Source organism: Oncorhynchus clarkii, chromosome 30, assembly GCF_045791955.1.
Source record: "Oncorhynchus clarkii lewisi isolate Uvic-CL-2024 chromosome 30, UVic_Ocla_1.0, whole genome shotgun sequence".
NCBI lineage: Eukaryota > Metazoa > Chordata > Actinopteri > Salmoniformes > Salmonidae > Oncorhynchus > Oncorhynchus clarkii.
In genome coordinates this window covers 16,648,627-16,670,244 of record NC_092176.1, presented here as the reverse complement: position 1 = coordinate 16,670,244, position 21,618 = coordinate 16,648,627, and the positions used below count along the sequence as shown (strand labels likewise).

Sequence of the window (21,618 nt, the reverse complement as noted above, 5' to 3'; positions counted from 1 at the left end):
CCAACACTGAGCTGTGTGATGATCTATCTACCTTTTGACAACCTGCTGGCTGTGCCTTCAATTAGCATAGTATTCGTGATAGAATACTGATTTGTCAGATGTTTGAAGCAACACTGAAACCACAGTTCTTCAAACAGACAAAAACGTCAAAACCTTGTTCTGTTTCTGAGAACAGTGTTATTACTGGTTTGTAGCAAGTTATCTGGCTGTTGTCCTTATACTGCTTAAAGTGAGCTTCCACGGTATCCTGGCTGGTAACTCATTTCAACAGCCGTCATTACTGATGTAGCCTGTTGTCAGTGGGAGCCTCCTTATATCAGTGTCAGACCATTCTTCTATGGTAACATTTTATCAGGCCAACAGCTGGCTGCCTCATCTCCTGTCTGCTCACATTTTCAGCCACATCAATATTGAAAGAGTGTGCTCAAGTCCAGGGCCTGTCTCATAGCACTTACACAGTTGTTTGGCCTCCTGCTCTTGCTCCAAGAAACAAGCACAAATAAGTTGCCTCGGGATCAACCAAATCTGATCTGACTGAGTGGTTCATTTTCACACGTGGTCTCTGCTGCAAAATATATTCTATATGAAGTAACAGAGAAAGAGATGATGACAGAATGAATGAAACCCTACAATGTGAACCAGTAGCATGTTTTACATAGCAATTTATGGCAGTTTTCTCCTAAATAACTATTATCCTTTCTCAATCTTTGAGGTAAAACTCAGTTCTTCTGTGTCCAGAACCTGAGGATAATTTAAGAGAATGTTAGAAGCCCATCTAACCCTCATCCCCTGTCACACATACAATTTTCTACAGCCTCAGAGTAAGATTTATAGTCCTGTACTGTTATCACCATGGAAACTGAAGCGTAGTGAAAGGCCTGGTAGTGTGGAGGAGCTGACAATGGCATCACAACAAGATGAAAGAGGGATTTCTTCAACACACAAACTTTTCTCCCAACTCTCTGTTGAAATAAAATATTGTACTCTTCGTTCTTTACAGTTATGTTGCTTACAGTTTCTTTGTTGTTCTTTTAATATATATACATTTTTTAAATATAAATTTAAACAACAAAGCAAAATGAAAACTCAAATAAACAGAAACAACACAACACAAAAACAACACAACCACCCTACCGGATACATACCCCCCCATGAACACATAAAAGACATAGAGTCGCTTCGCATTTCAATACACTGTAACGATTTTCTTCTTCATACGAAGGAGAGTCGGACCAAAATGCAGCGTGTGGTTTACGATCCATGTTTATTAATAATACGAAACACGAATCTCCAATACAATACTACAAAACAAAACGTAACGGACGTAACGAAAACCTAAACAGCCTATCTGGTGAAAAACACATAGACAGGAACAATCACCCACCAACACACAGTGAAACCCAGGCTACCTAAATATGGTTCCCAATCAGAGACAATGACGAACACCTGCCTCTGACTGAGAACCATATCAGGCTGAACATAGAAATAGACAAACAAGACATGAAACATAGAATACCCACTCAGATCACACCCTGACCAATCAAAACATAGAAAATACAAAGTAAACTATGGTCAGGGCGTGACAGTACCCCCCCCCCAAGGTGCGGACTCCGGCCGCAAAACCTGAACCTATAGGGGAGGGTCTGGGTGGGCATCTGTCCGCGGTGGCGGCTCTGGCGCTGGACGTGGACCCCACTCCATGACAGTTTTAATCCCCCTCCTAAACGTCCCTAAATAGGTTACCCACCACAATGATAACATGGGACAGAGGGACAGCTCGGGACAGAGGTAACTCGGGACAGATGGGTAGCTCAGCACTGAGAGGAAGCTCAGCACTGAGAAGAAGCTCAGCACTGAGAGGAAGCCCAGGCAGGTAGTAGAAACTACCAGAACCTGGCTGGCTGGCGGTTTCAGCAGATCCTGGTCGACTAGCAGATCTGGAAGAATCTGGTCGACTGGCGGATCTGGGAGAATCTGGTCGACTGGCGGATCTGGGAGAATCTGGTCGACTGGCGGATCTGGGCGAATCTGGTCGACTGGCGGATCTGGGCGAATCTGGTCGACTGGCGGATCTGGGAGAATCTGGTCGACTGGCGGATCTGGGAGAATCTGGTCGACTGGCAGATCTGGGAGAATCTGGTCGACTGGCAGATCTGGGAGAATCTGGACGACTGGCAGATCTGAGAGAGTCTGGACGACTGGCAGATCTGGAAGAGTCTGGACGACTGGCAGATCTGGAAGAGTCTGGTCGACTGGCAGATCTGGAAGAGTCTGGTCGACTGGCAGATCTGGAAGAGTCTGGTCGACTGGCAGATCTGGAAGAGTCTGGTCGACTGGCAGATCTGGAAGAGTCTGGACGACTGGCAGATCTGGAAGAGTCTGGACGACTGGCAGATCTGGAAGAGTCTGGACGACTGGCAGATCTGGAAGAGTCTGGACGACTGGCAGATCTGGAAGAGTCTGGTCGACTGGCAGCTCTGGATGCTCCATGCTGACTGGCTGCTCCATGATGACTGGTAGCTCTGGCTGTTCCATGCTGACTGGCTGCTCCATGCTGACTGGCAGCTCTGGCTGCTCCATGCTGACTGGCTGCTCCATGCTGACTGGCAGCTCTGGCTGCTCCATGCTGACTGGCTGCTCTGGCTGCTCCATGCTGACTGGCTGCTCCATGCTGACTGGCTGCTCCATGCTGACTGGCGGCCCTGGCTGCTCCATGCTGACTGGCGGCCCTGGCTGCTCCATGCTGACTGGCGGCCCTGGCTGCTCCATGCTGACTGGCGGCCCTGGCTGCTCCATGCTAACTGGCAGCTCTGGCGGCTCCTTGCAGACTGGCAGCTCTGGCGGCTCCTTGCAGACTGGCAGCTTTGGCGGCATCCTGCAGACAGGCAGCTCTGGCGGCTCCTTGCAGACTGGCAGCTCCATGCAGACTGGCAGCTCTATGCAGACTGGCAGCTCCATGCAGACTGGCAGCTCCATGCAGACTGGCAGCTCCTTGCAGACTGGCAGCTCCTTGCAGACTGGCAGCTCCTTGCTAACTGGCAGCTCTAAGCTAACTGGCAGCTCTGAACAGGCGGGAGACTCCGGCAGCGCTGTAGAGGCGGAAAGCTCTGACAGCGCTAAACAGGCGGGAGACTCCGACAGCGCTGGAGAGGAGGAGGGCTCCGACAGCGCTGGACAGGCGAGGCGCACTGTAGGCCTGATGCGTGGTGCTGGCACTGGTGGTACTGGGCCGAGGACACGCACAGGAAGCCTGGTGCGGGGAGCTGCTACCGGAGGGCTGGGGTGTGGAGGTGGTACTGGAAAAACCGGACCGTGCAGGCGCACTGGAGCTCTTGAGCACCGAGCCTGCCCAACCTTACCTGGTTGAATGCTCACGGTCGCCCTGCCAGTGCGGCGAGGTGGAATAGCCCGCACTGGGCTATGCAGGCGAACCGGAGACACCGAGCGCAAGGCTGGTGCCATGTAAGCCGGCCCAAGGAGACGCACTGGGGACCAGCTGCGTAGAGCCGGCTTCATGGCATTAGGCTCGACGCTCAATCTAGCCCGGCAGACACGCGGAGCTGGAATATACCGCACTGGGCTATGCACCCGCACTGGAGACACCGTGCGCACCACTGCATAACACGGTGCCTGTCCGGTCTCTCTAGCCCCCCGGTAGGCACAGGGAGTCTGCTCAGGTCTCCTACCTGGCATAGCCATACTCCCTGTTAGCCCCCCCCCCAAGAAATTTTTGGGGCTGCCTCTCAGGCTTCCATCCGCTACGTCGTGCTGCCTCCTCATATCTGCGCCTCTCAGCTTTCGCCGCCTCCAGTTCTTCTTTGGGGCGGCGATATTCTCCTGGCTGAGCCCAGGGTCCTCTTCCTTCTAATTCGTCCTCCCATGTCCATACCTCCTCTTTGGGCTGCTCCTGTTGCCTCTTCTCCTGCTGCACCTTTGGGCGGCTACACTCCCCTGGTTTAGCCCAGGGTCCTCTCCCGTCGAGGATTTCCTCCCATGTCCAGAAATCCTTATTGCGCTTCTCCTCGCGCTGCTCCTGCCTGTTGACACGCTGCTTGGTCCGTTGGTGGTGGGTGATTCTGTAACGAGTTTCGTCTTCATACGAAGGAGAGTCGGACCAAAATGCAGCGTGTGGTTTACGATCCATGTTTATTAATAATACGAAACACGAATCTCCAATACAATACTACAAAACAAAACGTAACGGACGTAACGAAAACCTAAACAGCCTATCTGGTGAAAAACACATAGACAGGAACAATCACCCACCAACACACAGTGAAACCCAGGCTACCTAAATATGGTTCCCAATCAGAGACAATGACGAACACCTGCCTCTGACTGAGAACCATATCAGGCTGAACATAGAAATAGACAAACAAGACATGAAACATAGAATACCCACTCAGATCACACCCTGACCAATCAAAACATAGAAAATACAAAGTAAACTATGGTCAGGGCGTGACATACACATACACTGAGTGTACAAAACATTAAGTACAAATCAAAATGATGATCAATTTGAAGAAAGAAGTTCAACAGCTGAGTGTAAAACATGGTCTTTGTTGATGTTGTTTAAAAGCCAAACACAACGAAATGGACAGCGCTTTCTAAGGTGATGGTTAATTCAAAACACCCAAACGCATTGTGACGACTCAGGATAAGACCCAAATGCAGACACAGGAGGCGGCTAGTACGATTTGCAGATCATTTATTAAAACATCGGAGGCAGGCAAATGGCAGATCGAGGGCGGGCAGAGGTTTGTAAACCCGCTCAGAGTCAGGCAGGCAGGATCAGGACAAGCAGAAAGGTCAGAACCAGGAAGACTAGAAACAAAAACTTGAGAACAAGAAAAAACGGGAAACGCTGGTATGACCTGACAATACAAGAGGAACTGGTAACAGACAAACAGAAAACACAGATATACAGTGGGGATTTTTTACTGACGATTTTGCAGGTTTTCCTACTTACAAAGCATGTAGAGGTCTGTAATTTTTGATCATAGGTACACTTCAACTGTGAGAGACGGAATCTAAAACAAAAATCCATAAAATCACATTGTATGATTTTTAAGTAATTAATATGCATTTTGTAATTTAATTTGCAGTAGTTGACACATCAGAAAAGCAGAACTTAATATTTGGTACAGAAACCTGTGTTTGCAATTACAGAGACCATACGTTTCCTGTAGTTCTTGACCAGGTTTGCACACACTGCAGCAGGGATTTTGATTTTGGTCCATACAGACCTTCTCCAGATCCTTCAGGTTTCTGGGCTGTCGCTGGGCAATACGGACTTTCAGCTCCCTCCAAAGATTTTCTATTGGGTTCAGGTCTGGAGAATTTCTAAGAAATTCTAAGGTGTAATGGGATCCTGTGTGTAGCTGGTGTAGAGAGTCAGGCGCAGGACAGCAGAAATGAGCGGCGGGTGAACTCTGTGTAATGGTCCAACGCCGTGTTTCCCTCACTCCATACGGCGTTGGCCCACTCCAGGGCTTTGCCTGAGAGGCTGGAGACGAGGGCGGACACGCTCTCACGTCCCGAAGGAGCCGGGTGGACGGTCGCCAGGTAGAGCTCCAGCTGTAGTAGGAACCCCTGGCATCCGGCAGCCGTCCCATCATACTCCCTCGGGAGCGCGAACCGAATCCCACTGGGACCGGGTGAAGGAGAGGTGGACAGTGGGGACGGTGGCAGTGGGGCTGGGGGAGGCACTGGAAATCCTCCTCCTCTCTCCCAACGATCCATTGTCTGCAGCACGCAATCCATGGTGGTGCCCAGACGTTGCAACATGGTCGCGTGCTGCTGGACGCGCTCCTCTACTGACACCATTGGGTTGGTGAGGGATTCTGTAATGGGGTCCTGTGTGTAGCTGGAGAGTCAGGCGCAGGACAGCAGAAATTAGTAATCAACGTACTTTACTAAAAATACAAGGCAATAACGGACTGATCTACAAAGAACAATCACTCACAAACAAACATGGGGAACAGAGGGTTAAATAATAAACAGGTAATTAGGTGAGTGAAACCAGGTGTGTAAGACTAAGAAAAAACAAATGGAAAATGAAAAGTGGATCGGCGGTGGCTAGAAGGCCGGTGACGTCGACCGCCGAACACCGCCCGAACAAGGAGAGGGACCGACTTTGGCGGAAGTCGTGACATAAGGTTTGCATCATTCACAACTTAAGTTGCCAAATAACTCTACATTTAGTGCATAGGACTTGTTTCAAAGGATCACTTTTATGTTTAGCATAGCCACTTGTAATGTGCATACAATGATATCACATGTTGTTCTCCACCAATTTCTATTCCCCGAATTGAGCCATGAGTTCTAATTATTTATGCTATAGGTTCCGTGGTCAAAGAAAATAAATAACTGGACAGAGGGCATCCCTGTCTTGTCCTTGTTGATAACTTCAATGCATCAGAGATTTGTTAATTTGTCCATTTGTTCTTATACCGTGCCTTCAAAAAGTATTAACACCCCTTAACTTTTTCCACATTTTGTTGTGTTACAGCCTGCATTTAAAATGTATTTCATTGAGATTTTGTGTCCCTGGCCTACACATAATACCCCATAATGTCAAAGTGGAATTATGTTTTTGCAAATTAATTACAAAATGAAAAGCTGAAAGGTTTTGAGTCAATAAGTATTCAACCCCTTTGTAAAAGCAAGCCTAAATAAGTTCAGGAGTAAAAATGTGCTTAACAAGTCATATAAGTTGCATGGACAATAATAGTGTTTAACATGATCTTTGAATGACTACCTCATCTCTGTATCCCACACATACAATTATCTGTAATGTCCCTCAGTCGAGGAGTGAATTTCAAACACAGATTCAACAACAGAGATCAGAGAGGTTTTCCAATGCTTCGTAAAGAAGGGCACCGATTGGTAGGTCGGTAAAAATAAAATAAAGCAGATCATGGTGAAGTTATTAATTACAGTTTGGATGGTGTATCAATGCACCCAGTCACTACAAAGATGCAGGCGTCCTTCCTAACTAAGTTGCCAGAGAGGAAGGAAACCGCTCAGGCATTTCACCTTGAGGCCAATGGTGACTTTAAAACAGTTACAGAGTTTTAATGGCTGTGATAGGAGAAAACTGTGGCTGGATCAACAACATTGTAGTTACTACACAATACTAACCTGGAAAATAAATATTCCAAAACATGCATTCTGTTTGCAATAAGGCACTAAAGTAAAACTGCAAAAACTGTGGCAAAGAAAATAACTTTATGTATTGAATACAAAGTTTTTGGGGCTTATCCAACACATCACTGAGTACCACACTTCATATTTTCAAGTATGGTGGTGGCCTTATGTTATGGGTATAGTTCTCATCGGCAAGGGCTAGGGAATGTTTTGGGATAAAAATAAATGTAATAGAGCTAAGCACAGGCAAAATCCTAAAGGAACACCTGGTTCAGTCTGCTTTCCAACAGACTCGGAGACAAATTCACCTTTCAGCAGGAAAATAACCTAAAACACAAGGCCAAACTGGAGTTTCTTACCAATATTACATTGAATGTTCCTGAGTGGCCTAGTTACAGTCTTGACTTAAATTGGCTTGAAAATCGATGTCAAGACTTGAAAATGTCTGTCTAGCAATGATCAACAACCAACTTAACAGAGCCTGAAGAATTTGAAAAACAAATAGTGTGCAAAACTCTTAGAGACTTACTCAGAAAGACTCACAGCTGTAATCACTGTCAAAGGTAATTCTAACATGTATTGACCCAGGGGTCTGATTACTTATGTAAATTCAATATTTCTGCATTTAATTTGGAACACATTTGCTAAGATTTCTAAAAACATGTTTACACTTTGTCATTATGGGGTATTGAGGGTATAAAAATCTATTTTAATCCATTTTAAATTCAGGCTTTAACACAACAAAATGTGGAATAAATCAAAGGGTATGGATACTTTCTGAAGGCACTGTAACTGCTTCGGGAGATTCATTTTAGATTACAGAATATCCACTGATCCATGGAAATGGCCCAAACTGATCCATGGAAATGGCCCAAACCAGCCGTTCTTCTAAATGTATCTCTACTGCAGGGCAGGTGGAAATCAAAAACAAAAATTAAGCAACAAATGATTTTATTTTTTCTATTCTCTCAACATAGTGGTAGGATGGCTAGAGAATGTACTCTACAAGAGAGTTATTGACTAGAGTCATTGTACCTTGAGCAGGGTTGAATCCACCGAAATTGAAAAAGCAATGTGTTTGTGCCCTCTTGAAAAAGCCAGTTTTATTTGATCTGTTAAACAAGTTTGCAGTGATTATAAATACTTTGCAGATGTAGGAATCTAATTTTATTACCCTGTTGTTGCCCAAATGTCTGCACATATGTGACGTAGTACGCAATTGTTGGGGACCACTTTTGGCTCGTGAGTGCTACTTTCAGATCTACTGGCTAAAAAGTATACAAGAGTACCGGAGAATCTCTTTAATCTGTTCATTCCATTTTTTTGTGTGTGCATGCCTTATGCTAGATTAATCAGAGCATTGGAGTTTAGCTTTCTTACCCCTTTGCTCTGTGAATAATATGTGATGAGCCTGAGCCTGTCACACTGTGAGAGCACTGGTAGTGTAGCTGTGTTTAGTTTAGCTGTGTAGTAGTGTTTAGTGATGGTGACTCACCCAGAGAGTCATTCCTTATCCTCTGCAACTGAAATGGCTTATTTTCTAAAGAAGGCATGTGTGGGTACCACTGTTTTCAAAATCATTTCTAGCTCTCAATGGCTTGTAGTTAATCTTATCTTTTCACCTTTCTCTCTTTTCAATCAACAGCCTTTCTTGTCTCAGAGGACAGTGATGTTCATGTGGATTTCCCCAAGATATTCTGACCCATGTTTAGACACTGACAAGTTCATGACCTTGCCTACTGACCAACCATAGAGCCTTTCTAATGTTTATCCAAAGGGTGATTATTGACAGTGCATCTGACGAGCTGCAGATCCAGGTTATATCTGTATACCGTATTAGAGAAGCTTCTATCATAGGAGAGATATTCCCTCATTTATTTGAACAAGTAGAGATCATAGTCAACCACAACCAGTGCTCTTTCAGCCAGAACAGAGGGGATTGCATTAATATTATTCCTTAGAAGTTAATGTTTCTACTGGTTATTTACTTATCATTTTGCACTTACTAAAGTATCTCTGATTTGCAACATTAGCTTGATATCCCATCCAGAGACAGCCAGCCTGATAAACCATAGAAATACATTAGGAAATGAAATGGTCTGTTCCTGGCACACTAATGTGCATTCAGCTGTTTTTTCTCCATGCATACACTACAGACCTTCACCCCTTGTTTCCTCCGAAAGTATTGAAACCTACTCTCTTTCTTAGTGAGAGAGGGAGAAGGAGTGCACTTTCTGGAGAATGGAAAACAAAGCTATTCCCTAACCATGTACTGTACTATTGTAACATTAGTTTCTCTGTATTTAATTTTTTTTTTTTTAAATGCACAGCCCAAAACAAGTACCTTTATTTGAGCATTTGAATGGTTATTTGTAAAAACCAAATAGTCTACCAAATTATATTTGAAAGTATTTATTTTCTTTCAAATACGTATTTCAAATACTATTTTCAGATACCTGGGTTAAATGGATGGGAGTGTATTTGAGTCAGTGTATTTGTGTATTTTCAAATCTAAGTTGATTTCCAAGTACATTCCAATATTCAACTACTTGTTTTTTTTTAAATAAAGGTTATCTGAATACTTGTTTTGAAATATATTGAAAAGTAATTGAAATACCTGAAATAGTATTTGAAATGAGGTCTGTATCAAATCATGTAAAACAGATTATCTGTCTTACATGATTTGTATCATTTTATTGTATTGTTATTTTGGTATGATGAACTGAAATTTCACGCACTATTCAGGATATTAATAATATTGATAACATTAATATTCATGTCAAAGGATTTTACTTATGTCGTTCAACATTTTGTAATATCATATTAACACTTAACTCAGGAATGGTTGGCTCACGCTGTTACAGCAATAAGCCGAGAATAGATTAACAGCATGTTCTTGCATAATTTCTGAATTGCACACTGTGATTTCTCACACTCTGTTAGTGCTCAATTTCAGACAGTGAGAGGGTAGGGCAAGCACAGCATGCAGGGCTTTCTGCCCTATGTTTGGACATGAAAAATAATTAGAGGGGAAATATAATTCATTTTGTCATAGCTTGTTTGAATTGCAAATGGCTGGTAAATGTGTATGAACCCTTCTATGGGCATTCACTTTCCAGTACTGAGTATATGTTTTGCTGTTATCATTGTCCACATGGTGCGTCATGTTTGTTCTGAAATATTACATTTACATAAGTATTCAGACCCCTTTCTCAGTACTATGTTGTAGCACATTTGGTTGTGATTACATGTACGGTCTCGAGACTTCTTGGGTATGACGCTACAAGCTTAGCAAACATGTATTTGGAATTTTTTCCCATTCTTCTCTGCAGATCCTCTCAAGCTCTGTCATGTGGGATGGGGAGCGTCGCTGCACAGCTATTTTCAGGTCTCTTCAGAGATGTTCGGTTGGCTTCACGTTCGGGCTCTGGCTGGGCCACTCATGGACATTGAGAGACTTGTCCCGAAGCCACTCCGGCGTTGTCTTGGCTGTGTCCTTAGGGTGGTTGTCCTGTTGGAAGGTGAACCTTTGCCCCAGTCTGAGGTCCTGAGCACTCTGGAGCAGGTTTTTATCAAGGATCTCTCCGTTCATCTTTCCCTCGATCCTGACTAGTCTCCCAGTCCCTGCTGCTGAAAAACATCCCCACAGCATGATGCTGCCACCACCATGCTTCACCGTAGGGCTAGTACCAGGTTTCCTCCAGACGTGATGATTGGCATTCAGGCCTTTTGTCAAACTCCAAGTGGGCTGTCATGTGCCTTTTACTGAGGAGTGGTTTCCGTCTGGACACTCTACCATAAAGGCCTGATTGGTGGAGTGCTGCAGAGATGGTTGTCCTTCTGGAAGGTTCTCCCATCTTCACAGAGGAACTCTGGAGCTCTGTCAGAGTGACCATTGGGTTCTTGGTCACCTCCCTGACCAAGGCCCTTCTCCCCCGATTTCTCAGTTTGGCCGGGCTACCAGCACAAGGAAGAGTCTTGATGGTTCCAAACTTCTTCAATTTAAGAATGATGGGGGCCACTGTGTTCTTGGGGACTTTCAATGCTGTCTCAGAGCTCTACAGACAATTCCTTCGACCTCATGGCTTGTTTTTTGCTCTGACGTGCACTGTCAACTGTAGGACATTATAGATAGGTGTGTGCCTTTCCAAATCATGTCCAATAAAATTAATTTACCACAGGTGGACTCCAATGAAGTTGTAGAAACATCTCAAGGAGGATCAATGGAAACAGGATGCACCTAAATTTCAGGTTTCACAGCAAAGGGTCTGAATACTTATGTAAATATGGTATTTCTGTTTTACATTTTTTTATAAATTAGCAAACGTTTCTAAAAACCTGTTTTCACGTTGCCATTATGGGGTATTGTGTGTAAATTGATGAGGGGGAAACTAAATCATACATTTTAGAGCATGGCTGTAATTAAACAAAATGTGGAAAAAGTCAAGGGGTCTGAATACTTTCAGAGTGCAATGCATATTGATGACAGACATCAGAAAAGCACACACAATGAAGCAAAGCCATCTGTCCTATAAGCATCGTTGGTCAGCTGGAAATACGGTGAACAGCATTAGAGAGAGTTCATTCGCACAGAACAACACCCTTTTGAATTATTTCACTGGGACCCTTTTAACTATAACAATGATAGCTGCCATGATCTGCTTAATTAAATATTTATCAGTGTTTTGAAGATTGAGACTATTTTCATTACTACTTGATACAAAGACACCAGATTTATTGAGAGTGTGTCTTTGTGAGGGTGTTTGTGCATACGATACGTATGCTCGGTGACTTGTCTGGCTTCAGACATCAGAAAGTACCCATAATGAACCAGAGTAGCATCGATGGTCAGCTCCAGATCATCTGAGCATGCGTTGACAACATTGATGAGCTGAAAATAGGATGAGCAGCGTTAGGGGAAGATAAATCCCTACATCTGAAGGATTATGTAAGTAAAACACTTCTCAAATAAAAATGTAATTACATAGTGAATTTTTTTTTTAAAATGTAAAAGAGGATTTTTCTTGAATCTTTAGAGCTTGCAGTATTAGGATGGAGAAGTTGCTGTACTGATTTGGCTTTGCTTCAATTTTTTTATGGCAAGGCAGTTTAACAACTGGGTAGATGTCAGACAAAAGCAACTACAGTATTTAGTTATGTATGTTTATGTCAAATGGAATGTCTATTAGTAGTTTTGAAATACTCAATTGATTAACATTAAAGGCTAAATGCTTACTTACTTGTGTGTGTCTTAGACTTGAACATAAATCATGCATTGATGTCAATGCATGCATGCCATTTGTGCAAATTGTTTTGTTTCTGTTCATAGGATTCAGCCCTAAATGATTATTATCAAACTATTATCTGAATTGTTAGCTGAAACATGATATCCTGTGGTAGTTAGTGAAGTTACAACTTCTGTGGTCTTCCCTGTCCGACGCTGAGTCAAACTTTATCATCTTCTTTCTAATTAGACTACCTTCACTTCATTATGCAGTCAATCTATGGAAGCACAGGCCCTTGGGTCATTAGCATGCCATTCAGGGCCCATGTAATGACCAGAGATGATGATAGCAGCCTGTCTATGCTCTATGTTTGGATCACATAGACCACTGAGTGAATTATCCAGCTGACGTGGAGAAGGCCCAGCCTGAGGATGTTGTTAATATGCCAACGTGGGCTCATGCTACCCACGGCAGTCTGAGATTGACGCTGGGCCATGCTGGCACACTGCAGCTGTCTGTATCCTAATGGGAAATCATTCTTTTTCAGCCTGACCCCAATTCAGAGCAGTGCAAAGGGGGAAAAACTTGAGTGAATGCTTTGATAAGCAATCCAAACCTAATAGCTTGGAAAATTGATTTAATTGCGGTGCACATTGACCTAAGTGTTTATAGCCTGTTCTCTTTGGTATCCTCAGCACTCGTCTTCTTAATTACGTTTGTCCGTCTTTCCAAAAAGGGACTAAGGGAGAGAGTGACAGAGAAGGGGCCTTCTTCAGGTTTTTGTATAAGTCCATTGATGAAGCTACAGAACTAGGATTTTATATTATATAATGATGATTAACTCCTAATCTTAAAAAAAAAAAAAAATCCTCTTTCAGCTTTTCTGCAAGATGTTTGAACGTTGGTGAACAAATCTTGCGATATCCTACCTACAGTATGTGACTTGCAGTGCTTGGATTTAGTTATTTGATATGGTTTGTTATGGTCATATAGGACATATCTTGACGAATGTACTAGTCAGTGTACTAGGGGACCAGAGTAGCCTAGTGGTCAGTGTAAGGAGATACATTTGGGGTACCCCACTCAATTAAAATAAAAAATGATTTGAATTTAAATGTCTTAAATTGATATAGAGTAAAGGAGAGGCTCAGGCTTAGAAATAGCTATTAATAGAGAGAAGTGTTTTACAGGGTGTTCATCTATCTAGGGCTATTTATGTTTTTGCTGTGTTATAATGTGAATCAGAGAAGACTTCTTCAGCCACGTTCTGTTGAGGGAAGACATCAAGGAGGCCTAAAGCAAACTCCTCTGTCTGCGCTGTTTAACCTTTAATGCATGGTGTTGGCTGCTGCCCAGGCTATGCTAGCCATATGAGTCACGACTTTAAAAGATCCCACCATAACAGCCAGCTCCTTCCCAATATACCTGATTAAACCTGGACGGACACGCTCACCGGCGAGCCAAAAAGCCTTTTATTTTTCAAATATTCATCACTCAGACCTGGATTTAATCCTATTTTCAGAAAGGGGTTCAGGGAAGGAGATCTTCAAACTGACTACCACAATGGAGGATGTTTTCATAAGACAACATCAAATCGCTCAATCCATTACGAAGTAAAATAAAAAAGTCTGTCTGGTCAGTGTTGTTTTGATTGTTTCTCGAATAGATCCTAGAGCTGAGGTCCCAGTGTTTTTGTGGTTGAGGACAGGAGTCAAGTGGTACAACTTAAATCCCATTTAGCTAAATGTCATTGTCATTTTTTTCTGCATTAGTGCATAGTGCGAGCACATTATGGTTGTAAACAGAGTTTGACACAGAACACATCTAGGATTTCTGATCAGTTAGGTTAATCACAAAAAGTTTAAGGCCTTGTTGCCAAAGTATGTTGACTTGTGCCCCCCACACTTTGGTGCTCTTCCCTGATAGTTGCCTCTCAACTGTTAAAGTGTGGAGTACAGTATCTATTATGCTCACAAAGCAACATGAACATTGACCAGATGCATTGAAATGTAGGTCTAATTAACACTAAAACGTTCACAGTCCTATTGGGAAATCCAAGTTGCTGACCTGCCAGAATAGAATCGTGGCAACTTCACCTACTGGGATTTACACAATTTGAAAATTACCCGGAGACCAGGCCTGTTTTAAAAGAGCTGTTTTAAGCTATGGCCCCCTTCCTGTCTTGTGCTGTTAACAGAGAAAGGGGGCAATTTCCTCAACACTATAGGGCCATAAGCTAATTTAAAGGCTTTCACACAGACATTTTGCTCTTCCCATTACACTAATTAGGAAACTTTTTCCTAAAACGAGTCATTCTGCTGACAATTTGTTGTGAATCCTTCATAGATACAGCTACTGAATATATTAACATTCTGGGCATGGTTGTGAATATTAAGTTCCCCAAAGATCAAGCTAGGTTCAGGAGCTTGAAGATGGAAAAAGCTTGAAAACTGATTCAGGCGGTTATCAAATGAGCAATAATGTCTCCACAACAACATTGTAAAGTGTATGTTCATATATTAGGTATTTTACTTCTAGTTGAAGAAGGTATGGCTTAATCCACATAAACTAATTCTGGGAACAGAGATCTCAAGCCCTCACCATAGTGCATCAATTTAGAGAGGAAATCGTATTGCAATCAAGATTATATTCTATTTACATTCAATAAACATCCAGATGTGTAAAGAAATAGTTTTGAGAGCTTAGCTGGGGAAGTGATAATCAATGCTATACAAATGTAATTCATTCAGTGTTTGGGGCCATTGCGAGGTTGACCAGCTCAGAAGTAAAAAAATCTCAAATATAAAGCAGTGTAGGCTACAAAAGTCTCTTCAAATGATTACCACATTTTGTTTTGTTTCTGTTATGTGTGTGTGTGTGTGTGTGTGTGTGTGTGTGTGTGTGTGTGTGTGTGTGTGTGTGTACTACTAACAGAATCAATTAAATATTGTGATATTAGTTTCAATATTTAATGCCACATTTATACCGTTTGATCGGATTTAATTAAACATAATTCACAGAACTGTAGTACATAAAAGTGAGAGAGGCCTTTGAATCAGCAAAGTGCTTGCAATTTAACAAGAGCCCCCTGCTTAATGGAGTCAAGACTCCATTTAAAAGAGTGAAAGCAAGTATGTATGCACTCTTGCTTAAGGCTTTAATCTTGCACACTGTATACTGCAGATCAGTTTAGCTGAGTGGGTGCCCTACTACTATTGATGGTCCTGCATGCTTCTGTTAATGTATTTTGCACTGTGGTACATACAGTACATTTGTCATTTTAGTGTTTAGACTGAGATAAATCAGTTATGACCTTGCACAAATGAGCTCAGTGATATTCATGTGTTTTGTGCAGTAGAGCACAATTATTGCATTCAATAATCTGATTTTTTTAGGTTTACCAGAAAATCTGATATTAATTTCAATTGTCAATGACTAACAGATAAAGGAAACACTGTGTTGGCGGTGTTAACTACATTAAAACTGACACAACCTGCACACTGTTCCTCTCACAGACAGTCTCATTGGATGTTGACATAAAACCACACCTGTCCCTCAAATACACCGTAAACATTGTTTCAGTGAATCTGCAGTGTGGTTTTCCCTTTATCTGTGACTGTTTGAATTGGGACCTTATACTACTGTAAACTGGCCTAACATTTTGGGACTGTTGTCATTATGAGATTTTTGCATGCAATTTATCTGTACACTAGCCTATTTCACTTTGCACCCTAACATAAAAAGTTGAACATAAAAAAAACATACAAAGTTTTTTTATACCTGTCTATCTTACTCTCTCTTTCCATCCCCCTATCCTTTTCCTTTGTTCTCTCAGGTACCACAGCAGTTGAGTGCCCTGACGTTGTACAGGTATGAACAGCCCATAGTGGACTAGTGCAAGGCCCGTGGGGCGCTGCACCTCAACATGGGCTTTGAGCCCCCCTCCCAGCCACAGGGCTGTCTGAGGCCACCGGGTTGCAGGACAGGTCATACTGCTGGTCTCTCCTCTGCGCCCACCGCCTCATTCACGCGCACGGACCCCCAGTCCCCCAAACAGTGGCCTGTGCAGACGGGGAGACCAGACAAGCACTCCCCTCTCCATCTGGGCTACTGAGCATGGTGTTGCTACAGTACTGTATACTGCTGCAGATCGTGAGGGAGAACAGCTGCAAATCTGTACTGAGGGATAACATTCTGACTGAAGAACCTGTTATTCATAGAGATAATTAATTTATACCTTCACTAATAAAAATGTAAATATTCATTAATGGAAATTAGAGAGCACTGTTACAAGATAGCAGAGCATATTTTACCCTTTGATATCCACAATTACTGAAAATAGTCCAATACACTATCACATTCCTTCTGCTACTGAAATGGTGTCCAGCATCATGAGGAGAAATGGAAATAATTACATGATTCATTACTCTCATTGAACTTATTGACTCAGTTGCTCACAGTTTTGGAACCTTCCCTGTGTTAAGTAAGTAATTAAATAGAAAAATGCAATAAATATAACTGGGGAAACAGTAGGATGAGCAATGGAATAGCAGAACAAATTAAAAACTAACAGAGCTGAAAGGTTTTGTGCTGCTTTTTCAAATAACACTGCCAGTCAGAGATCTTATGCGTTTTCAAGTCCCCGTAGAGATTTCATCTCAATAAGTGAGCCACTCAAATTAAATTATTCACAAGGAGTAGAGAAAACTTGGTAAGTAATGGGCACACCGTTTTCATGTCAAGTGTACAGCTGACATTTCTTTGCCAGAAGTATGTATTTTAATGGAGATTTTATTATGTTAGTGATTTTTATGTTCATTATAATACAATGCAATATTGTTTTATTTATTTAGTACAAGATGAGAAGTAGAACATTGATGAGTAAAAGGAACATTGTTTTCATGTCAAGTGTAGGCTACAGCTGACATATTTTTTCAGAAATGCATTGTTTGTACAGTATTGTGTTGATATTGTTTATATTCATCATGATCAACCATCGCATTTTCATGATTAATGACAATTTATTTTATTTTTATGTTTTTAAAACATGCCAATCCTCATTCTGATTGTAAGATCCTCTCTGTCTCTCACATATCATGTGTACTTACTGAAATGGAAACCTTTTAATGTGACCTCAGATCATGGCATTCACCAAGAGATCAGCGGCGAACTCACTCACACTCTTTGAAAACAAAAGTGCTATCTAGAACCTAAAAGGGTTCTTTGGCTGGCCCCATAGGAGAACCCTTTGAAGAACCCTTTCCACAGAGGGTTCTACATGGAACCACAAAGGGTCCTCCTATGGGTACAGCCGAAGAACCCTTTTGGAACTCTTTTTTTCTAAGAGTGCAGAGTAGAGATGGAGAACTTTGTACAGGATGGTTTTGACTGAGACTTAGTACTGTTTAACAGCTTGAGTCAGACTTTCCATAGCTGTGGCACAGTAGATCAACCATCTTTGATGTCTACTTCTCCCATGTCTAATGTGACTGTTACAGTAACCATCTTTGATGTATCCCCTCTTCCCCCATGTCTACTGTGACTGTTACAGTAACCATCTTTGATGTATCCCCTCTTCTCCCATGTCTACTGTGACTGTTACAGTAACCATCTTTATGTATCCCCTCTTCCCCCATGTCTACTGTGACTGTTACAGTAACCATCTTTATGTATCCCCTCTTCCCCCATGTCTACTGTGACTGTTACAGTAACCATCTTTATGTATCCCCTCTTCCCCCATGTCTACTGTGACTGTTACAGTAACCATCTTTGATGTATCCCCTCTTCTCCCATGTCTACTGTGACTGTTACAGTAACCATCTTTATGTATCCCCTCTTCCCCCATGTCTACTGTGACTGTTACAGTAACCATCTTTGATGTATCCCCTCTTCTCCCATGTCTACTGTGACTGTTACAGTATTCTTCAAGCAGCCTCTTTTGGATGTGGTTCATACTCATACACCACTTCAAGGACACATATGTAAATAACAATTCCCAATGAACTTGTTCAGTAGTATGAATAGGTGTCAAACAAAGTGTCTCTGCTTTTTCATGGACACAGTCATTTCCCTACGAAGAGGAGCAGCCTTATCTGAGGTCAGATGAACTTGAACATGACCTGATCTGGGTGTAGAGACTGGCTATGAGAGTGTGTCTGACATTATGTGAAGTCGGGCTACTTGCAATATTGGCTTGCTGTTTGAACAAGGTGTTATCCAGATTTCCATGAATTAAACCATGTAAAATATCAGCTTTAACTGTCATCATAGGATAAAATGATATTTCAATTGATTTTCCGATCAATTGTTTTTTATGCTCATTGAAGAAGAGATGACTGTGAACATTAAAATTGCTTTTTCATTTGTTTACTGGGATGTTGTTTCTCTTTTCATACCATGAAATTATACTGCTTATCATTTGTCTGGGAGTGTGGTTTTCTTGGATAATGTAGACCACCTGTAATACGGTGCTGAATGGGAACTTTGTTGTTTTTCATTTTCTGCATCAAAGCACCACATATCTGACGAATTGATGATTGTAACAAAGTAAAGTCATTATTAGCTGATGTAACACCATAACACCGGGGCGGCAGGTAGCCTAGTGGTTAGAGCGTTGGGTCAGTAACCGCAAGGCTGCTAGATTGAATCCCTGAGCTGACAAGGTAAAAATCTGTCGTTCTGCCCCTGAACAAGGCAGTTAACCCACTGTCCCTAGGCTGTCATTGTACATCAGAATTTGTTCTTAACTGACTTGCCTAGTTAAATAAAGATTAAATCAAATATAAAATCTATATATACTTAGAGTAATCATCACATATTTAAACAGCGTTGTTTGCTTTTGTAAATTGTGAGATTTCTGCCTGCATAGTGAAGAAGTATGTACATGAGACACCTTTCCAAATCCAATTCAAACTCAAAGACTGAAAAGCACAGTGTATTGCAAATTATTTATTGACTTTATAAAGCAATCAAATACAATGATTGAGCTCATACCGTTGGCATGCTCACAGTAGCCTACATAGAACCAGAAGCATTTATTTCACAATTATTCTTCTACCCTCTGAGTTATTCCCATCCCAGGGACATATTCATTGACAGTGCATAACAGCTATCATCAAGACAGAAGAATCTGATTCTCTCAGTCTTAAACTCGACTGAAAGACTCTCTCCAAGGCTGCCAACATCCTGGCTTGTCTTTGTTCTCGGCAAGAATAACAGTCTTTGTCCTTCTGAGACTTGATCGTTTCCAATTTCCTCCCTTTTCTGACTGTGGACCTCATTTTTAGAAGTGCAAAGTTTGCTGCATTAGCAAGAAGAGTTGGTTGGCTTATTTTTCAACCTGCTTTTTTATTTATCTGAACAACATATTGACGCTTATGTCAATACATTGCATTCAATGGGAAAAGAAAAGTGTCACAGGGTTGACGCTTATGTCAATACATTTGCAGTCAATGGGAAAATATGAAAGCCAACTAATTGACGCTTTTGACAATATATTTCTAGTCAATTGGAAATTATGGTGATAAAGTTCCAAAGTCTGTCTGTCTGTCTGTCTGTCTGTCTGTCTGTCTGTCTGTCTGTCTGTCTGTCTGCCTGCCTGCCCGCCCGTCTGTCGGTTTGTCTGTCTGCCTGCCCGTCTGTCCACCTGCCTGTCTATCTCTGTGTTTGGAGGGAGGGAAATAAGGATAGAGAGAGAATGGAAGGGGGAGGAGGGAGAGTAGGGGATGGTGAGGGTGGTGTAGAGATGGGAGAGAGTGAGAGGGGTGAAGGTGGGAGAGGGAAAGGGGGGGTCAACAGATAGAAAGAGGGGAGAGAGGAGAGAGAGAGAAAGATACGAGGTGGGAGAGAGAAGGGAGGGATGGAGAGAGTGAGAGGGGGGATTAGAGAACAGAGAGAGAGAGACATGTCTATCTGCATGCCTGTCTGTCTGTTTGTCTGTGTAAGTATTTCACCAATTTAGACAGACAGACAGACAGACAGACACAGACAGACAGGAAGGCTAGTTTTAGGTAATTTTTGTTTTTATTTTTGAGACCTACTGTAGCTCTCTTTTTAAAATGTGCCCTGTATACACAACATAAATATACAGTACACATTATACCCAAACTATATATATATATACAGTCACACATTAAAATACAAAAACATAGTCATGAGAAGCACAAATACAACATCACAAATCACCCAGAAAAAAAGTTAAACTCCTCCACAAATAAGTCCTCAATCATTACTCTAAATTGCCCAAACGGCATCAGAAAATCAAGATGAAATGTATTTTGAATTGTGTTCCAGCAATACAGCATTAAAGCTAAAAGTAGATGTCAAGTCAATCAAAAATAGTAATAATCCAATATCCTCTTCAAAATTCAGTAATACAATAATCTTATTATCTATAACTGCAAGACCATTGTGTCCAATAGAGGTCAAAAATGTTTTTGGGTTGATTGCCTTCAAATTTCATATGCCGGGTCATGACAGTCTCTTGGTCACAAATATGTAACATTTGGGAACATTCAACCTTTTGGAAACCGCCCCTATGACCCCTACTAAAGTCACTTCCTGTAATCACAGGATCCTAGCTATGTTCTTAACTTAAAGACTTGAAACTCAGGGTGTTTTTGACAGTGTTTTTATGTAACTGCAGGGAGAGAATAAAGGACCAGGTTGAGGATGAATTAAGCCACTTCCAGTTGCCATGATGGTCATGATGGTTTGTGTGGAAGAATGGTTAGCTAGCTCAATCACAGTCCACGGAGGCATCATGGCTATATGCGGGCTGTAGGTAATGCGTTTCTATGGAAGAAAATCCTTGTTATCTGTGGGGTCAAGTTTTAACTATGAAGAGTTCATTTGTAGGCTTGTGTTCATTGGGAGTGTCTGTTGAACGATCCCATATTTTGAATTTTGTTTCTAGCCTCAACCGTTCTGCCGATGTTACTCAAAAGCACATTAACTCTAGGTCAGGCTACAAGTGAGGCCTACCTTTCCGCCATGTTGTGGGGGAGGGGCGAATTAATACATTTTAATTGGATTAAGGTTAGGGTTACAGTGCATTCGGAAAGTATTCAGACCCCTTCACTTTTTCCACATTTTGTTACGTTACTGCCTTATTCTAAAATGTATTAAATAGTTAGTTTCCCTCATCAATTTACACACAATACCCCATAATGACAAAGCTAAAACAGGTTTTTAGACATTTTCAAAACTGAAATATCACTTTTACATAAATATTCAGACCATT

The 21,618-nt window shown here is 42.1% G+C and overlaps 1 protein-coding gene across 1 annotated transcript in view; it reads left to right on the top strand.

Moving 5' to 3' along the window:
* The window catches only part of LOC139389703 (leucine-rich repeat transmembrane neuronal protein 4-like), a 29,438-nt gene extending 13,178 nt beyond the window's left edge, over nucleotides 1-16,260 (top strand). Inside the window, exon 3 of the mRNA XM_071136601.1 lies at nucleotides 16,213-16,260. The gene's annotated coding sequence lies outside the window, so the exon portion shown is untranslated. The remainder of the gene's footprint in view (nucleotides 1-16,212) is intronic.
* The last annotated feature ends 5,358 nt before the right edge of the window (nucleotides 16,261-21,618 follow it).